We start from the raw sequence: 17,603 nt of genomic DNA on the forward strand, positions 1-17,603 counted from the left end.
GCAGGACAATCAGAGACAGGCATAACTGGGAGCAGTGGACCCATGATACCCATGGACCCAAGTGCTCCTTCACCTTCTCCACTGTATTGGCTGAATCATTATTTAAGTTTCAGAAGACTCACTCACCCAACCACCCAAGAACAAGTGAGCTGTCATATTCTGTAACACCTACAGATTATTACTCACCTTCAGTCTTGCTCCAACAGAGTGGTCCATTGGTATGGAAGGGACAGAGTGATGGTCAAGACCCATGACCATTCTTGTGTCTTCCATAGCACGGGTGTGAGATTTCATGAACCATTTAGGTGTAAGTAGGAGAATGTACCCGGGAAAACGTATCAGGTACAAGAGCAAGATCCATAATTACTCTTGGACAGTGTTTCTTAACCTTTTGACTCTGTGGACCCCACTTAATCATTACTGGAACCTGGGAACCCCCCCCGGCATCACTATTTTAATGCAGGGAACCCTAACTGAGTCATTAATGGAAACTGGGGACCCCGGCCTAAGTATTGTTGAGCATTTGAACTTGACATTAATGTACAAAAAATAAAGAAACTAGCATTCATGAAACAAAAGCACACATAATTAAACATGTAATTTAATTCACAAACAACTTTTAAGAAATCTAAATGTAAATTTTAATGAGAAGATTAGAGCTTTTCCAAATTCATTTGAGGCCACTCATCATCCATGCTATATTCAGTTTGAAGCACTTGCACTGCTCCCATGACTCAATCTGAGGATTCTAACTTAACTTTTACCCTCCAATTTCAAATTCCTTCAAATTTGCAGAATTATTTAACACTTTCAGTTTTCAATTTGACTACTTTATTTATATACACAGACCAACAAGTGTCCCTGTACCACAGGTTAAGAACCACTGTTATAGGATTATTAGTACTACCAACGTTTTATGGGTTTTTCTGATTTAAAGGAATTAGAAGAAAGTGATAGACTATGTGTGAACAGCATGAGAAGCAAAACAAAAGGCAGAGAAAATGTTTGCATAATATTAAAGCAGAGCTTCCAAGTTTCTGGTTGAATGTGTGCGTAGTGCATCCTGCCTGGGTTTTTGCTTTGTGTTCTGGTACTTGCAGACCTGATTTTATATGAATGTATAAGTATATGATTTTATAATGCAAACACTAGATTTTATAGGTCTGGTAAAGGGAAAATTGTTAAGAACTTGGAGGTGCTTTTTACTTTTATTACATTGAGCCTCTTCTCCTTTTCTGTTTTACTCAGTAAACTTAAGCCGCAGTGAGAAGTGAACTACTACTTAATTGTCTTTAGGTGCCCTCACTTTTCTTTATGCATGTCTGTGTCATGACAATAAATATACACATAGGAATGGGTATTTCCCTGACATAAAAAATATGTCCATCAACACACCCATGTAGCAGAGTGGCGCAGCGGAAGCGTGCTGGGCCCATAACCCAGAGGTCGACGGATCGAAACCATGTCTTCTTATTCTTAGAATCGCCCTGCTTCACATTTTTTTCTAATAAAATCCCCTACTTTTCCTTTTAAATGATTTATGTTCACTAAGCACAATATTTCTTGCGCGAACCTTGCGGTCCCCATTGCGATCCACAGCGTATCACTGATCTCGGGGTTTCGGTGCTTATCAAGGATCTTTTCACGTTCTGGCTCCAAGCTGAGGCAGGAGTTTAAAAAACAAAAGCGCAGGCGGCTGCGTTTAGTACTCGAGATAATAGTACTTTCTCATGAAAGATTCGAGTCTCACATCTATTGAAAAATTCCCAAAACTAACTAACGCTGGGCTCGTATTATATTTGAACTATCCACAAACCATCTAAGGCTATGTTATCGGGTCGCCCTGTAGGTGTCGCTGTGCTCTGCCCCGTTTACGCCTGTTCAGTGATGGGAACAGCACATAGAGGCTTTGGAAAAAGGCACATGATAAAGGGCTCGCAAACATGCGAGCCCTTTGCGCTGTGTTAGTGACGTTTTATAGATTTATGAGTTGAAGTAAAATAACTAGTCAACCCCCAGTTGTCATGTAAAACAGTATACCATCCAAAAAGAAATATCCGTCCCTGGGTGGGCTTGAACCACCAACCTTTCGGTTAACAGCCGAACGCGCTAACCGATTGCGCCACAGAGACTACAAGAGATATCGGGCACTGTAGGTCTTCTCGAACATGATTAATCATGGTATGTCTGTAGAACTAGGTATTGGAATACTCCTAGATATCACCGCCAAAGTATGGGCTTTGATGTGTGTTTTCGAAAACATTCCCGGTAAGCAAAAATCTATTGAAAAAGATGACCCAGTAGTCCTGGAACTGAAATGCTCGCGTTTTCAGGCGGTCGTTAATATGTGGTCAGAGGTCAGGCTTGCTGTAGGAATGCATATAGGTGAAATGGGCTGACTCATTACCACGTGTTGTGTGCAGTGGTGGGTGTGCATTGGCCTTCGGATGATGACCACTGACCAAAAGGCCCTGTATTAATTCATGCATTTTTATGGTTTTGGGGGGGAAACATGAAGATGATGGAACAGCTAAACTGATCTCTAGGTCAGATTCATAGTAGTTGCATCGGTACCCTTGCCCCGCAACCCTTCACCCAAATAATACACAGACAAGTATGTTTGGGAATAAAAAGTTGCAGGTTTATTTGTGATACAAATAACAAAGCGGGTTAACTGATAGGCGACCCCTCCACCCCGCAACCCCTTGTTGCAGGGTGCCTGAATTCGAGCCAAAGAAGCAGACACTAGTGGCCCCTGGCCACGTGTCGACCGGGGAGGCAAGCCTCCCCCCGGTGGACCTACCGTCCACCTGCCCCGCCCACCTCTGAACAAGGGAGAGTCAACTCACACCCTGCCCAGCTAGGAGGGGCGTTATTAGCAAACCCCCGGTTGCTCAGGTTACAACCGCCCTAAGGACTAACGGGGTGCCGTTGAGCCAAGTCCCCAAGATGGGCCCCTTAGCTATGTATGACTCAGTTTGGTGCCTCTCGCACTGCGGCTTCAGGTCCTGTTCCTGCGCCTGTCCTGTATGGGGGGCCGCCATGTAACTCCTCCTGCAACCTGGAAGACAAGAACAATATTAATATTGCCCCCTCCCCACTTCCCCCCTGTCATCGGGTGAGCGGTAGGGAGGGGAGAGAACTTGCGGGCCTCGCGTCCGGCGTTGTGGGGGGGGAAGTGGGGGAGCGGAGGGGGCTCAGGGGTAGCGGCTGGGCTGGCGAGGGCAGCCGGGAGTGACCAGAGGGGACAAGGGGCAGCAGCAAAGAGGGCGCCAAGGGGCGAGCGCGCCCCATATAGTTAGACCGGAAGGGGGTGTGGCCAGAATGTCTGTCCCCGCCCACCCACCCTCCCCCAGGCGGGCCCGCGGTTCCCTGCGCACTACTACGGGGTTTGCCCTCCTATGGGGTCCCCTGCAGGGACCGCGGGCCTCCCGCATAGTAGTTGCATCGGTACCCTTGCCCCGCAACCCTTCACCCAAATAATACACAGACAAGTATGTTTGGGAATAAAAAGTTGCAGGTTTATTTGTGATACAAATAACAAAGCGGGTTAACTGATAGGCGACCCCTCCACCCCGCAACCCCTTGTTGCAGGGTGCCTGAATTCGAGCCAAAGAAGCAGACACTAGTGGCCCCTGGCCACATGTCGACCGGGGAGGCAAGCCTCCCCCCGGTGGACCTACCGTCCACCTGCCCCGCCCACCTCTGAACAAGGGAGAGTCAACTCACACCCTGCCCAGCTAGGAGGGGCGTTATTAGCAAACCCCCGGTTGCTCAGGTTACAACCGCCCTAAGGACTAACGGGGTGCCGTTGAGCCAAGTCCCCAAGAAGGGCCCCTTAGCTATGTATGACTCAGTTTGGTGCCTCTCGCACTGCGGCTTCAGGTCCTGTTCCTGCGCCTGTCCTGTATGGGGGTTCGCCTTCTCTTTTTCCACAGCCCTGGGCGTGGCACCCGCTGCGCCCATAGCCCCCACTACCTAGCCTTCAGTTCCCTTCCTTATCTACATCCGGCTTTTTTAGCGCTTCCCCCAAGTCTAAGAGGAAAATCGCCATCCCAACTTTGGCAAATGCACCCCGTCGGATTCCCAGCAACCAATAGACTTGGCATGCAACAAGCCATGCCTGATAAACCTATGCCTCTTTGTTCGCTGAATTTGCGCATTGCCGCGTTTACGCGCCTGCGGGTTATTTCTATTGCTTTCCGTGATATTGCCCCATGCCAAAGTGGTCTGGGGGGAATCTCTGACCAGTAGATGTTATACTGTCCTGGCTCGCCGCTCAAGGTGCTCAAGTCTTTCCTCATTGTATCTAACAGACGCCTTTTGCCTAATGCGACCAGGTCGTTCCCTCCCAAGTGGAACCTGAGAGGATAACTCCTCCCCCCGGTGCCTATCAGGGCTCCGTATGGCAAGCCCACTGACGCTAAATTTTACAACCGTCCTAAGGACACCTGTCCCGAAGCTCTCCTAATGATGGGCCCCCAAAGGGTGCTGCTCTGCCCACACGGAAGTCAAGGGAACACTCACCCGGGAACTCTGGCGGCGTTGGGCTACCAACGTCCCCTGGCCTAACTGCTTCACTGTGTCCTGAGCATCGCGTCAGAGCTAATGTAGGATGGTTGTTACGCAGGCATGCAAAGGTGCTGAGAAGTGCTTGGTGAAGGCCACTAAGACAAGGCCTCCCTATCTTTACTTGGGAAAGGAGAGCTACCCCACCACAAGCACAACTCATTGTATAGTCTATGCTTCATAGTGCATGACCCAAGCCTAACGGCTTTGGGGATCAAAGTGCGACGGCGGGTGTTTGCGCCTCTACTTGGTCACTGGTGATAATTCTGGCCACTCAGCCGCGCGTTCCTCGGGGCCAGTGGAATGAATACCATGGTGTGGGTACCAACGGTATCTGCAGGGGCGAGGGGAGGGCGCGCTGTGAGAGTCACGGATGAGGCCGCCACTGGTATGGGGCGTTGCGCGCATCCGACCCCGGGCCCAAAGGAAATACCAATTTCGGTCATACATAACACTGGTCGTAGGGGCCCCTGTCCTAGGTAATTTCACCACAATACTGGTCCGTCGAGAGCAAATGTGCAGTTTGACAGGGACCCCATAACTTCGGTTATTTATAGGCCAGAGACAAAGAAATAATGTGGTTAAAAATAACATACCCTAAGGGGAAATGCAAAGACATCTTGGCAACCTCCAGTGAACTATAGGTAGACACACATACTGTATCCTATCGGACATCATGTCTTACAGTCCCAAACGAAAAGGAGAATGCAAGCGAGGTATAGCTGACCTTGTTATCTTTCTCCAATGTGAATGCAAGCGAGGTATAGCTGACCTTGTTATCTTTCTCCAATGTAGTAAGATTAACACATGACAACAATAAATTGGGAAACACTAGCCAACAGGTTAAAGAAACAAGAGAGTGTTTAATTTCAGGCTAACTGAAGTAAATAAAAGAAATAATGCAGGAATATAGATCCCTCCTCTCACCCTGACGACAGGGCCTATAGTGCACTCAGAGGCAAGCCAGTGCCAGGAGGAAGCCTCTGGGTGGTCATGCTTGTTATTACACATGGGTATTATAGTTCATTGACTCAGACACAAGAGGTCGGGACAACATATATCCGGAACTCAGTTGGTTCAAGGTGCCCTTACTTGCCATAAAGAAGATAAAGGGGCATGGTGAAACGAGTTTTAGCAGTGGCATGGTGAAACGAGTTTTAGCAGTGGGAAGGAGGGGATTGTCCCCAGAATTGTGGTTACCTCCGTTTACACTTGTAAACGACATAAATGCGGCCTGACAGGCAACTGGCACGACCATTGTATCGGTACACTGGTTACTGTTATAGACTTCATTGTAGCACAAGTGCAAACGCTGGCCTGCGGAAAGTGTGCATCCACACTGTGGGTTCCGGGAGGGGCCAGTTAGAACCAGCCTTGGGCCCGGAGCAGGAGGCAAAGACCGGCAGAAGCCGTGTCAGGCTTTATCACGCTGGAAGGCACTCCCATGGTCTAAGGGATTAGCTCTAGCTTTCCGGATCCCCCTCATTACTAGAGGGCTCTAGTAGTATTTGGTTGAGGTCCGTCTTTAGGCCTGGGATGAGGAACTTGCGGGCCTCGCGTCCGGCGTTGTGGGGGGGGAAGTGGGGGAGCGGAGGGGGCTCAGGGGTAGCGGCTGGGCTGGCGAGGGCAGCCGGGAGTGACCAGAGGGGACAAGGGGCAGCAGCAAAGAGGGCGCCAAGGGGCGAGCGCGCCCCATATAGTCAGACCGGAAAGGGGTGTGGCCAGAATGTCTGTCCCCGCCCACCCACCCTCCCCCAGGCGGGCCCGCGGTTCCCTGCGCACTACTACGGGGTTTGCCCTCCTATGGGGTCCCCTGCAGGGACCGCGGGCCTCCCGCAAAGAGTGAAAATGGCACTGGCAATTTAAGCAGGACAGCTTTTGCACAACAATAAGGCTTGGCATGTTATTCAAAATGTGCACTCCACAAGTACTCTGTCTGTGGTAACCCGCGCTGTAATGGGAATTAATGACTTCTACTGATGATTCTGCATCTGAAGTGCTGAAAAGAATGAATATTAATGACTTGTAAATAACAGAAAATAGTGCCTATGTGGCTTTTACAGGAGTTGTCTCTATTTAAAGAGAACTGCTCTTTCATACGCACTCCCATTGTTTATAATTTTCTTTTTCATTTAAAAAAAAATCTTTATTAGTTTTAGACACAGGCATTAACCCAAACTGCAGCAGTTGAAACGAGACGTTCGCACATGGGTATATATCAAGATTAAACGATATCAAATGTTATTGTCAGTCTGTCAGCAATGTTATGCATATGCAACAGCAGCAGCTCACCATTTCTCAAAGGACATAGAAGGGACTTGGCTATCAGGAGTGCAGAAGGTGCATTGGCACCAGGGCCTAGCTGTGCGAGATGCCCACCGAACACCTATTTGGCGATATTTTTCAGTTCTGAAGCTATAGAAGCCTCTTTCACTTGTTCGCATTAGGGCACAGGGCACCCTTGCTACACCACTGGACAGAGGCAACCCAAAGAAACTGTCTTCTGCTCTCCTGGTCATCACTCAACACACATAAGAAGGGGTGAACACACAACAAAAGCTTCGTTTACAAGTAAATGGTCTTTTAAAGAGCTGTTAAGTACTCAGGTACGGCTGCAAGGGGGGACCCGGGGAGAGCCGTGCGCGAGCCGGTCTCTCCCCGGGTAGATTCACGCTTGTCAATGGCCACGGCAGGTAGGTCCTGATTACAGAGGGTCAGGTGGGGTAATTAGGGTCAGCGCAGGGCAGGGAATCATTGCGCAATAGGGAGGCGGGCGGCGAGCTTCGTTTTTGTGCGTGTTCCTTTACCTGATGTCGGACTCTGAGGAAGTGCGGAGGGCGGTCCGGGTCCGTTGCCGGGCGGGGCGCGAAGATTTGCTATCCCCTGTAGTCCCTGGCGCGTCATGGGTGGGGCTTGCTCGCCCCATTCGTAAGGCAGCTGGGGGAGTTGCCAGGGCGGTGTCTGCCTGCCTTTCCACCCCGGCCGAGTGTGAGGACGACGGCAAGGCGGCGATGCCGGCAGCGGAGCCTTCCAGCGAAGCGGGTCCCGCGGAGCAGCTGCCGGCCCCCTCCGGAGTGCCGGGCCCCCTGCAGCAGGTATGTCCTGCCCCTTGTGGGGCTGCTGGCTTGCGTGGGGTGTCCGGTGGGAGGCAGGGACGCTCTGGGGGGAGGCTTCTTAAAAAGGGGAGTGGTTTTCTCTCTAGCAAGGCCCATAAGCCTGCCTCGAAGGTTAGAGGCCGGCGGGGGCGGAGTTTGGTGCCTGGAGGCTCGTCCTGTGAGCGTTGTGTGCAGTCTTCTTCGGTGCCTGCTCCCACTCCCTTGGTGGAGCCTCCCATGACTGGTTTGGGCCCCTTCTTAGTGTTGAATGGGCAGCGTTATCTTCTTTCGCCTGCCCCATGTGCTGCCTCTGGGGTTCCTGCGATTTCTGTGGTGTTCCCTGGTCCTGTTGAGGATTCTGTGGGGCATGTGGCCTGTTTTCCCGGGGCTTCTTCGACCTTTCCCCAGGGTTGCCCGGTTGATTGTGTGGAGTCCCCCCCTCCTGATGTTCACGTGAGTGGGGTTGTGCAAGGGCCTCCGAGGGGGGCGGTTGGTTCCCCTTTGCTTCCTGTTGCTCTTTCCCAGCCTCCCGGGGGTGTGCATCTTGTTGGGGATGCCTCGGTTGCCCCCCTTCCCCGCCCCCTGTGTCCTTCCCCAAGCCTAGGGGGGTGCCCCTTGCTGTGTCTGATCGGCGGCGTGGGCCTTTGGGTGGCGGACATGGGGTGTGGTTGGGCGATGGTGGGGATTCGGCGGTGGCTCCTCTGGGTGTGGCTGGGGGGTTCGGTGCTTCGGCGACGGCGCGGTCCGGTCTGAGCGGCCGTAGACGTAAGACTCCTACTACAGCATGTCCTCCTGTTTCCATTGCGAGTGGTTTGAGGGCTACCCCAACGGCGGTTACTGGGGAGGGGAGAGCGGAAGGGGTTTCTGAAGCGGATCCCCTTTTTCAGCGGCAGGGCGCAGTGCGCAGTCCTGGTATTCACTGGGAGTCTTATGATGGAGGTGTGGGAGATGGGGAGATTCCTGGTGGAAGTGGAGACTATGTTGAGGATGATGTCTTACATTTGGATATTGATGATGATGATTGGGAGGAGGGAGAAGTTTGGGATGGGGAGGTTGCTAATGTGGTACCGGTTTGGAACGGGGGTATGGGGCAATCCCATGTTGTCAGTGTTTTGCAGGAGTCTGGTGCGGACCATGCAACATTGAGAGTTCCGTCTTCCACGAAGCAACGCCAAGGGGATCCTGCGGTGTTTCGGTAGAAGTTGGCGCAGTTGCCTAAAGGTAAGGAAGATTGGTGGTCTGTGTGGCGACAAGGGGGAGAGTCTCCCCGTTAAACGTACTCGTTCTATTGGTGTTGAGGATGGGAATGTTGGTGAGCAAGTTGCTCTTCCGAAGCTGTCTGAGCGGCATGCTGCTGTGAATGCTAAATCACGAGGGGATGCTACTGCCGCTTCAGAGGGGCGGACAGGGGATGCTGCTCCTGCTGTGACTTCAAGTGAAGGGGACCAGTCTGTTCACAAAAAGTTGCCCTATTCTGGCATTGGTATGCCGTTAGGTTCCCACTTATCGGAGAAAACTAAATCTAGGATTTGGGGTAACGAATTTGTTGATGTTTTTAAGTTGCTCCATCGGGATATTCAGGCAAAGGAAGGGTCTAAGGAGGAGGAGTTGGAGTTGGCTCGGAGGCCGCGGGTCCCCAAGTCCATTGAAAATTGGACTTCTGCCTTTTTGATCTATGCTAGTGTTTACTGCCAGCGTCATGTGGATAAGGCTGTGGCTATGTTGAAATATGTAGACGTCATCAGGAAAGCTTACAGCTATTTTGGGGGTTTTGCCTGGCTGTCGTATGACGAAGAATTCCGTGCTAGGATGAGTTTGTTTCCTGAGTGGTCCTGGGTAAGGTCGATACTGAACTATGGTTGCAGGGGATGTCTTCGGCCCATCCCCCCGCCACTACTCACACAGCCAGCGGGTTACCGGTGACGTATCGGCCCTTTCCCTCTCGCCCCGCTCAGTCTGGGGCGGGGGTCATGGGCAGGGGACAGTCAACTTTCTCGGGGAATTGTTGGCATTACAACAGGGGCCTGTGCACCAGACCGTTGTGTAGATACAAGCATGAATGTGCGAAGTGTGGTGGTAGGCACGCCCTCACCCAATGTTTCCCGGGACACCGTGGCGGAGATGCCGGAAGGGGTTCTTGGGGGAGAGGCCAGTCTTCTCACTTTGGTGCAAAGGGCTCCTACTCCTATTGATGTGGAGCTGTTGGATCAATGGTTGCAGGATTATCCGGATGTTGATGCGGCGAAACGTTTGTCCTGGGGTTTCAAGGTGGGTTTTCGGATTGGGTACCAGGGCCCCCGGAGTGGGAGGTGGTCCGACAATTTGAAATCGGCTAAAGAAATCCCCCATGTTGTCCAGACGAAGTTAAATGCTGAAGTGGCTGCGGGCAGAGTGGCTGGCCCCTTTTCGCACTGCCCTTTGCCTGAGTTGATTGTGTCCCCGTTGGGAGTTGTCCCCAAGAAAGCGGTTGGTGAATTCTGGCTTATTCACCATTTGTCTTGGCCCGAGGGTTCTTCCATCAATGACTTCATTGCTCCAGAAGATTCTAGTGTTTCTTACGCTTCTGTGGATGATGCCTTGGGGTTGGTGCGAACTGCGGGCTGGGGTGTTCTGCTTGCCAAATGTGACATACAGTCGGCTTTTCGCCTTTTGCCAATCCATCCATCTGATTTTGGCCTTTTGGGGATGCATTTCCAAGGGAAGTACTACGTGGATCTGGTCTTGCCTATGAGCATTGTTTGAGACATTTAGTACCTTCTTGCGGTGGCGATTTTCCTTCATCAGTGGCCATGGGCTGGTCTGCCATTACCTGGACGATTTCCTGTTCATTGGGGCGCGGGATTCCAGTCAGTGTCGGCTGGCATTGCAGACTTTTTAGGCAATGGCTGGGGAGTTGGGTGTGCCGTTGGCTTCTGACAAGACGGAAGGTCCCAGCACCACTTTGACTTTTCTGGGAATCGAGATCGATATCTTGGCCATGGTGGCGAGATTGCCCGCTGCAAAAGTGCATGAAATTTCCTCCTTTTTGTCTTCAGTGGTGGAGGAGCGAGGGTTGGAGCTCCGGAAAGCGCAGAAACTATTGGAGTACTTGAATTTTGCATGCCGTGTGGTTCGAGCGGGCAGGACATTTTGTAGGAGGTTGGGCATGTCCTTGTCTGGCGCCTATCTTCCACACCACAGGGTGCGCATTACGGCGGCCATCAGGGCGGATCTGGGTCTCTGGTTGTCGTTTCTGCGGGACTTTAATGGCGTGTCCCTATATTTTACGGAAGAGGACTTGATTTGGAAAGTACAAATCTACACGGATGCTTCTGGTGCCCATGGATTTGGTATCTTCTGGGAAGGGCGGTGGTGCGCTGCGAGCTGGACGGCTCATTGGCGGAGTCAGGGCCCCAGTATCGCCTTCTTAGAATTGTTTCCCCTGCTAGTGGCACTTTGCATCTGTGGTGCTGAATTCAAGGACAGGTCTGTTTTATTCCACGTGGATAATCTGGCGGTGGTTCAGCTGATTAATCGCCAGAAGGCGAGGGATCTGCGTGTTCTTAAGTTGCTGCGTGTTTTCATGTTGCAGTGTTTGCAGTTGAATATTGTTTTCAAAGCACAGCATATCCCAGGGACCACTAATTGTATAGCGGACGATTTATCTCGATTTCAGTGGTCGGAATTCCGCAGATTGGCTCCTGGGGCAGATCCCAAGTAGACACCGATTCCACAGTATGTATGGGCCTGGGGGGAGTGAGAATCTCTCAGTTGGTGGAGCATTCAATAGCTGCTTCTACTCATCGGAGTTACTTACAAGCATGGAGAGTGTTTTTGGATTTTGGTGAGGGTTTTGCGGTCCCGCATGGGGGGCTGTCTGAGGAACAGTTTTTGTTGCGTTTTGTGTTGCATCTTGTTGATAAAGGTCTGTCTCACACGACCATCTCCGGCAAATTGACGGGGGTTTCTTTTTATGGGCTGCTGCAGTGGGGGAGGGATCCAGTGGGGGGGGGGGGGGGAGGTGTTGGTCAGGAAGGTTTTGAAGGGCCTGGGTGGCTGCAGTCTGTTTCCCGGTGTTTGCGCCGCCCGGTCACTTTTGACTTGCTTCAGCAATTGTTGTCTCATGTGAGAAAGAAGCACATCTTTGCTTCGTTAACATTTCTTTTTGTCCTAGTTCCCTGGCTCAGGCGGGAGGGCTTAAAACGGAGAGTGTGAATTATTGGACACTCCTTCGTGAAATGGGCCGCAGTGGCTGCAGAAGGACAACTTTGTGGGCGATCTTTGGGGCTCAGCATTTTAACACACGAGGTTGTTTGGCATGGTATTGGAGGAATGCGCTGGGGGTTGCTTCAGTTGCTGGCTACTCTTTGTCTTAAGGGTGGGGGCCCTCCTGACCTGCTAGTCCTTCATCTGGGCGAGAATGACCTGGTCTCTTTATCTGGTTTAACTTTGATTAAGACAATGCAAATGGATCTGGAGGTCCTCAGAGACGCATGGGCAAGCACCATGGTGATCTGGACAGAATTCGTACCTCGACTTCACTGGACTGGGGCAAGGAAGGATTATGCGATGGAGAAAGCACGGAAGAAGGTGAACCGTGCTATGAGACTGTTTTGTAAGGATTTATGTATTTATGCTTTGGCTCACCCTCATTTGCAGGTTTCGGAATGGCACCTATTTCGTGCAGATGGTGTCCACCTTTCTCCAATGGGTCAATCCTTTTATCTTTTAGAGTTACGTGATTTAATTGCCAAGGTGCTTGATGTTCAATTGTGGTGCTCTCAGCGTTCAGTTTGACTCTTTGGGTGGGGCAGGAAAACTCTAAAGGTTTTCCTGGGTGGTGGATTTTTAGTGGGGGGTGGGCAGCCTGGAGCGGTTTGGTGCATCCTCAAAAGGCAGTTGTAGGAAAGGAAGGGGTATACATAAGAGTTAGGGGCTTCTGGTTTGTTTAGGGTTAACTTGGTGGGGGTTTATCAGTTGGTAGGAATGATCTGTTAGGCTGAGAGCTGTTTGAATTAATAATTAATTAAATAACTAAACAAGTTGTTTTGATGTGTTCACACCTGTCTTAATAAAGTGGCCTTTCTTGCTGACTAAGAAGTTGTGGACAGTGACTTTCTTGCGCGAGGGGGGACCCGAGGAGAGCCGTGCGCGAGCCGGTCTCCCCCGGGTAGATTCGCGTGTGTCAATGGCCACGGCAGGTGGGTCCTGATTAGTGAGGGTCTGGTGGGGTAATTAGGGTCAGTGTAGGGCAGGGAATCATTGCGCACTAGGGAGGCGGGCGGAGAGGTTTGTTTTTGTCCCACCCACCCTCCCACTTGTTTTTCGTTGGGTCTTTTTGTTTTCCAGTGCTTTCGTGCTGGTCTAGTGGGTTTTTTATTCTGCCACTTTAAGACAGGTTGTTTTTCTTTGTAGGCAGATTTTTAATGGGGGGTGGGCAGCCTGGAGCTGGTTGGTCCATCCTCAAAAGGCAGTTGTAGGAAAGGAAGGGGTATACATAAGAGTTAGGGGCTTCTGGTTTGTTTAGGGTTAACTTGGTGGGGGTTTATCAGTTGGTAGGAATGATCTGTTAGGCTGAGAGCTGTTTGAATTAATAATTAATTAAATAAATAAACAAGTTGTTTTGATGTGTTCACACCTGTCTTAATAAAGTGGCCTTTCTTGCTGACTAAGAAGTTGTGGACAGTGACTTTCTTGCGCGATTAGATGCTCGTCAGCCCGCGAAGCTGTCACCGCCCGGGCTGACACACACGACGGGGAGGGCTGAAGCCCTGTGAGCCCAATGGGTGTTGCGTGCCTGCCTCCAGTTCACAGACCGCACTGCAGGGTCCTAGCTTCCCCTCTACAGCTGCCGGGGGAGATCATGTACTCTGTTTGCATTTATTATTTATTACAGCGCAAGCCGTGCCAGAGATTATTCAGTGTCAAACGTCACCGAGTGAAAACCAAGGTAGGACAATCTGGTCCTTGCTAGATTAGGAACCCAGGATGCCTCAGTTCAAGCTTAGAATGAAACCTGGCTTTCTAGAAAATACCTCTTTGGCCATGCTCACTAAAATGTTGTGACCCATACGTGGTATAGTTTTTCCAGACTTAAAACCACCAATTGACATAAAAATGGCATCACCCGAAATGACATCACATGACCTATGTTATGATGGTGACATCACAAGAAATCCCATCATATGGGATATAGATTAAAGCAAATGTTTGTGTAGCTTTTAACATTGATGGCATGAGAAAATGTGACATTAATGACTGAAATTCGAGCACTACCACTGCCTTTAATCACCAACCAACCACTTCACAAGAAAGCGTGGCTGTGCAGAGGTAGCTGCAGGCATGCACCTGAAAACACTGCACTGCCAGTGGTGCTGAAATGATTTTCAGAGTGGGAGTGCTGTATCAACTGCAGCTTCTCTGCTATGGCAGAGAAGTGTTGCCCCATCTGCTGAGAGCCTGCTGAAGGAAACAGGAATAATAAAATGATAATAAATTGGTTTTATTATCATCGTATTATTCCCGTTTCTCTATAGAGCCAGCCAAGTCTGGGCAGGGCTATCTAGGTCATTACTTGAATGTTGTACCTACTAGAATGTCCTGCGGAATTGCTCTATTTGGGTCGAGCGGGTCTTTCTTTTTCAGTGGCGGCTTCAGGACTTGCCTTTGCTTTGATCTTGTTACTTCAGGACACTTGACCACTGTGTTATGATACTATGTTAGGGGGGTGGAGTTGGGGGACATTCATTGAACACTCTTTTGTGTAACCGATTATTACTCCACACTGTTATGCATAGGAAGAAGCCACTATTTTTGCTCCACAATACTATGTATACCAAATTGACTTTATTGAATTGATGTACCATGCTTTCATGACTCAATAAAGTTTTTGAAATAAAAAAAAAGTCTGGGCAGAGATTGGCTGTGGTTACAGGCAGCAGGGGAGGTGTAGTGCACACTGTAAGTGTGCATGATGGTTTTGCTGACTGTCTTATGTCGGCCAAACCATAATGCGCACTTGCGTTTATCCAACATAGCTATGGTGCACAGCTGGGTTGGAGAAAAAGCACAGGCTCCCGTCCACTTTTTGAGTGGAAATCCAAGCAGCTCAGACCAATACTGGTGATGCTCTCATGCTATTGAGAGCAGTGCCAGATTGGGTGGGGAGCCTGTGCAGGTGCCCTAGGGATGGCTGAGACACCATCAGGAGAGAAGAGTAGCACCGAGGCAGTCGGCAGCATCAGAATAGGTCAGTTTAAAAAAAAGATATAATTATTTTTGTAATCCCCCGTCCCCCCTCACCTACCCCCACGTGAGTTTTGCGGTGGCCACCACTGATGCTTTCATTGATGTAGCATCAGTGAAGTCATAAGGTTCTGACAAATTCAAGTGTTACACAGAGTGTAGCTAATGAGCCACGCCTCTGAGGCAGGAGAATGGTAGTGCATTTTGGAGCACATTGTCTCAAGTATATGACTAAAGCATAGGGTGCTAGGGTTCAGTGCTTAATTTGAGCAGTTGCTTTCCATTGCTCAGCATTGGTACTTCTTTCACAGGGCCGGGGCTACGATTTCTGGTCCGACAGGTTGTGGTCTCAATAGTAATTGGCCAATTTAAAATAAGAAGAACCACATACCTATCATGGTGATGGGTGGGTATGTTTTCATAGGTAGGTATACATCTGTTCAGGCAGGCATGATTGTGTATCATCACTTTAGTGTTGATGTCGTCACGCCTGTCATGAATCCAAGAAGTCATAGTTAACAAATGGCTTGCATTCTATTCCCTGAGTCTACTGCACCCTGCCACTACCTGAGCCTAAGCCTCCCACTGGATAATTGTAGTGGGGGCCTGCAGCCCTGCATTGCTACTATCCTCAACGTGCTTGATGTGGATGTGGCCCACCGCAACTTTGTGTACTATGGAGTCACCTGCAGTTTCCGGTCGCTGCCTCCAAGCATGCTAATTGTTGAGTGTGCTTGAGCCCAGTAGGTGCAAGAGCCATATTCACATCTCACAGGCATTGCAGCATTGTCGCTGGGGACAGTGCTTGTGCTGTGGCAGGCAGAGTCACAGCAAGCTGAGAAGTGGATGCCTATTCTATCGTCATAACTGGACCAAACTAATTAGAGGCAGCACTAGCAGTTACCTGACCTGCTGTGCTCAAGCAGCCTCCTGACCTGCAACAAATCCAGTCAGACCGCACTGATTAATATGTTAAAAAAAAGCATTGTCATTTGGTGTTCATTTTGTTTTCGCACTCATCTGTCAGTGTTGGTAAAGGAGTAAAAAGCATGTCTTAGGGGACAGACAGCAGAGGATAGAGACTATGCAGGCGTTGAAAGTTTGGCACACCAGAGGTAGAATTGGGCTGTAGCCTCCTTGGCAGCATTTTCAGCCCCTGCACTTTTTTTTACAAATTGAGCACTGAGGGTACTGTCTTTTAAAGAGAGCAGATTTCCATTACATTTGCCTCTTGAGAAGCCCCCTAAATTTGTCTTGGCCATGCCGCTTTTCTCCTAAACCTATGTTGCACACAAATGATAACATGTGAATATTGAATTTCTTCACATATTTACCATTTGCCAAGTAAAAAGTCTATGTTTATTTTGATCCAATTAAAATATTTGTGTAGCTCACACTTCAGAATTGCAAAAAAAGGATGCTCCTCATTTGAGCTTTTCTTGCTGATGATATATTTTGAAACATTTTTAAATTTCTAAATGTTTTTAAAAATGTATCTTATATTAGAAAACATTTGACGTCCTGCATCCTTTCCTTTCATAGTCCCTGCGCCCCAGCAAGATTTTCACTTGGTTCACATAAAAAAAATGAAGGAAAGTAAAGTAAACTTGAATCTATATGTTAAATAAGGACCTGTTTGTTTCAATACATTGCTTGACCCTTGCCCTCTGTCGTTGCGGCTGTTTAATTGCTCATTCCACTTCTGAGCACCTGCAAGGTTTTTTGGGGGGTGCTACAGCACCTGTCTGACATCTACTTCCAGTGCCCCTGTGCCCAGCTTTCTAGCAAAGGGTGATCTGACCTCTTAACAGGCTCATACAAAAACATTTCAACATGTTAACACAGCTCAGGGGGTTTAATAGGTTATAGTGTTGCCTCAAAAACAAAAGCCTTCCTCCCAAGCCATTAGGGTTTGTAATGTGGAATGTGGGTGACTGGACCCTTCAAACGTAACTTAACATAACATAACATAACTTAACATAACGTGTATTTGTAAAGTAGTATTTTGGCGCGGAATTGCAGATGTTTATTTTTACCCAACTCAAAGGTACTCAAACAACAGTGCCTTTGTTTCCCCATCAGGCCTACATTCTTGAGGAAACAAGAGGTCCACAAATGAAAGTGTCCTAGATACACCCCCTCCAGCACTCACGTCTATTCAGGAAGCGGGTACTGATTAAAGAGAAGAAGCAAGGAGTTCCTCTCACTGTAGCCTTCCCAGGGAAAGTTTGTTTTAGGAATAAAGCTAGAGAGAGGCATGAAATACATTTTAACAGTGACAATGAACACACTAACTCTGGAACAGGGAATACATCTAGAAGGTGGCATGCGGCCCACTCGCACTTTCGTAAAGAACACAACAACCCTCAAACAGGAAATAAAGCTATACAGGGCAGTCTGGTCATAGTGTGTTAATACAGCCACTAACTCTAGCACAGGGAATACACCAATAACGAAAGGTGTGTCAAATCACTTAGTTTCTGAAGATGAACAGGCCAACTCTAGGAAAGAGAACACCCTGATATTAAAGTCAGAAATTACACTCACACAGAGCCTTTTAAGACAAATACAATGGAATAGGAAGACATAGACAATGGTATAGGGATATATACATATTAGGGCTGAGAAGAAACTCAAATTGAGAAAGAGAATACCCATCACACACACACAGAAAGGGAAGAGACTGACCGACTAACTAAAAGACCCACAGATCAA

The 17,603-nt window shown here is 49.2% G+C and overlaps 1 non-coding gene across 1 annotated transcript; it reads right to left on the bottom strand.

The window, feature by feature from the left end:
• Nucleotides 1-2,058: 2,058 nt before the first annotated feature.
• Nucleotides 2,059-2,132, bottom strand: TRNAN-GUU (transfer RNA asparagine (anticodon GUU)). The gene has a single exon. It is a non-coding gene; the product is annotated as a tRNA-Asn (tRNA).
• Between the last annotated feature and the right edge of the window lie 15,471 nt (nucleotides 2,133-17,603).

Source organism: Lissotriton helveticus, chromosome 12 (genome assembly GCF_964261635.1).
Source record: "Lissotriton helveticus chromosome 12, aLisHel1.1, whole genome shotgun sequence".
Lineage (NCBI taxonomy): Eukaryota > Metazoa > Chordata > Amphibia > Caudata > Salamandridae > Lissotriton > Lissotriton helveticus.